Below are 3,488 nucleotides of genomic sequence, written 5' to 3'. Positions count from 1 at the left end.
AAGAATTGATGCTTTTGAACTGTGGTGTTAGAGAAGACTCTTGAGAGTCCCTTGGACTGCAAGGAGATCCAACCAGTCCATTCTGAAGGAGATCAGCCCTGGGATTTCTTTGGAAGGAATGATGCTAAAGCTGAAACTCCAATACTTTGGCCACCTCATGCGAAGAGTTGACTCATTGGAAAAGACTCTGGTGCTGGGAGGGATTGGGGGCAGGAGGAGAAGGGGACAACAGAGGATGAGATGGCTGGATGGCATCACTGACTCGATGGACGTGAGTCTGAGTGAACTCCAGGAGTTGGTGATGGACAGGGAGGCCTGGCGTGCTGCAATTCATGGGGTCACAAAGAGTCGGACATGACTGAGCGACTGATCTGATCTGATCTGATCTGATCATTTAGATCCCAGCACTGCTTGTGAGTATGAAGTAACTTAGAGCAGTATTTTTAGGTTGCTGTTTTGAAAAATGGACACAAGGCAGAGGAACACCTTCATGCCCAAGTTTTGTTACTATGGGATCCAAGGCCGGAGTTACAGTCTTAGAGCCCAGTTGTAAACTAGAGTGGAATATGTGAGAAGAAGCCACCCAAACTTGGGTCTCTTTAATACTTTTGTTTCCCCTAATATGTATTTTTAATTGGACTAAAAATGACTTACAAGGTTATGTTATAGATGTACAAAATCTTGTTCAGTTATACTTATTTCTGTATCTATTCATCTTTTGTGTTTTTTATCATGTAGGTTATTACAGTGTGTTTAGTCCAACACACTTTCTCAAGTAGGCCCATGTTGATCACTTATTTTTTATGTATTTGTGGGTATGAGTTATTTCCTCCCTCCTAATTTATGCCTTTTTTCCCACCATTCCCCATGGGTGACCATAAGTTTATTGCCTAAGACTGTTTCTTATTTCACACGTCAATAAGCTCATAGTACTGGAGTGCCTTAGCATGCACGCATGCTATGAGTACCTATTCCCAGTACATGATATCATATAATAATTCTCTCTCTCCATCTAACTGACTTTACCTAATGATATTACCTCTAGATTTATCTGTGTCCCTGCAGTTGGCATTATCTCATTTTTTAAAGTCAGAACCATATTTCTTTGCATGCATGTATTCCTTTTTCTTTATCCATTCATCTGTCCATGTACATTTGCTTACTTCCATATCTGGGCTGTTTTGTGAACTGCTGCAGTGTGTGCTTATGTGCACGAGTTTTCTAAAATCTGGTTTTCTCCTCATACACTCTCAGCAGTTGGACTGCTAGATTATAGGGTCTGTCTGTCTCAGCTGTTAAAAATGCACATCTACATACGTCCTCCAATGAACATTACCAATATACATTCACCAGCACTATCTAAGGGTCTTTTTTCTTCACCAGACTCTCGCATTCTTTGTCTCTAAAATTTTTGAGAGTGATCTTTTGGACTTCTCTATGGCCATACATTGTTGTCATTTTGATTGTCCTGTGTCTAATTATTCACCTGAGAACCTTTTCCTGTGCTTTCTTAAGAAAAACTTAGAGACTGTATTTACCTCTTGGTATTTTCTTCTGATAGTTTGACCTTTTTTTGCATCTTTTATTCTTTAGCTCTGGAGACTTCTTGATATCAAGTGTCATTTAAAGCCCAGCAATTTTTGTGAATATTAAGTATTCAGAAGTGAAACCTTTAAGGTTGCTGCTGTGGGGAACTGTCAGAAGACTGCAGGACATCCTTATGCCCAAAGGTGGTGACCCTGCCAGTGAAAATTTTAGACAGTTTTAATTGGGGTCTGTACAATATTCTGGGCTTCTCTGGTGGCTCAGACAGTAAAGAATATGCCTGGAATGCAGGAGACCTGGGCTTAATCTCTGAGTCTGGAAGATCCCCTGGAGAAGGGAATGGCTACCCACTCCAAGATTCCTGCTTGGAGAATCCCATGGACAGATGAACCTGGAGGGCTACAGTCCATGGGAGTCACAAAGAGTTGGACACGATTAAGCAACTAACACTTCAGACAATATTCTGGCATGTACTCAAACCAACACCCAAAGGTTTATTTTAACGATGTGGTTTGCCTACCAGTAGCGTGGGAACGTTCCATTTTCTCCAGTCCCTGTTACCCTGGTATGACATCTCAAAACTAAAAAACTCTTGTTGATAGGAATATCAATTTCATTTTAGCTCAGTTTGAACAGAGAAGCAAAAATATCAGGGGTGAGATGTATGAAGAGAATAACATGGAAACTTAAAATACCATATGTAAAACAGCCAATGGGAAATTGCTGTGTGAGTCAGGGAACTCAAACAGGGTCTTTCTAACAACCTAGAGGGGTGGGATGCGGAGGGAGGTAGGAGGGAGGTTCAAGAGGGAGGGGATATCACAGCACTGTTTATAATAGCCAGGACATGGAAGCAACCTAGATGTCCATCAGCAGATGAATGGATAAGAAAGCTATGGTACATATACACAATGGAGTATTACTCAGCCATTAAAAAGAATACATTTGAATCAGTTCTAATGAGGTGGATGAAACTGGAGCCTATTATACAGAGTGAAGTAAGCCAGAAGGAAAAACACCAATACAGTATACTAACGCATATATATGGAATTTAGAAAGATGGTAACAATAACCCTGTGTACGAGACAGCAAAAGAGACAGTGATGTATAGAACAGTCTTATGGACTCTGTGGGAGAGGGAGAGGGTGGGAAGATTTGGGAGAATGGCATTGAAACATGTAAAATATCATGTATGAAACGAGATGCCAGTCCAGGTTCGATGCACGATACTGGATACTTGGGAGTGCACTGGGATGACCCAGAGGGATGGTATGGAGAGGTAGGAGGGAGGAGGGTTCAGTATGGGGAACACATGTATACCTGTGGTGGATTCATTTTGATATTTGGCAAAACTAATACAATTATGTAAAGTTTAAAAATTAAATAAAATTTAAAAAAAAAAAGGGAGGGGACATCTGAGTACCTATGGCTGATTCATGTTGATAGTTGACAGAAAACAACGAAATTCTGTACAGCAATTATCCATCAATTAAAAAATAAATAAAATTTAACAAAATCAGGAGGCATATTTGTTCAGGTTTCTTCATGGAGGAAAATGAAACTATTAGAACGCAAAGTACATGCAGCTTATGGGCTCTTTGAGTCAGTATTTTTTGCAGAAAAATTCTTATTTTTTTTCAAATGTGACCTTTCATTTGTATAACAAAAAATAACAGAAGAAACTAATTTCAAATGATGGCTTGTTTCTACCCAGAAAATCTGAATACAAAGGAACCAATGAGAAGTGCAATGATTAGGGCCAAGCTTTTAAGAATATTTTAGGTTTGCAAATCATGAACAGTATGAAAAGGCAAAATGATAGGATACTGAAAGAGGAACTCCCCAGGTCGGTAGGTGCCCAATATGCTACTGGAGATCAGTGGAGAAATAACTCCAGAAAGAATGAAGGGATGGAGCCAAAGCAAAAACAATACCCAGCTGTG

The sequence above is a fragment of the Bison bison genome, unplaced genomic scaffold, assembly GCF_000754665.1.
Source record: "Bison bison bison isolate TAMUID 2011002044 unplaced genomic scaffold, Bison_UMD1.0 scf7180017864181, whole genome shotgun sequence".
NCBI classification, from domain to species: domain Eukaryota; kingdom Metazoa; phylum Chordata; class Mammalia; order Artiodactyla; family Bovidae; genus Bison; species Bison bison.
This window is presented reverse-complemented; position numbering follows the sequence as displayed.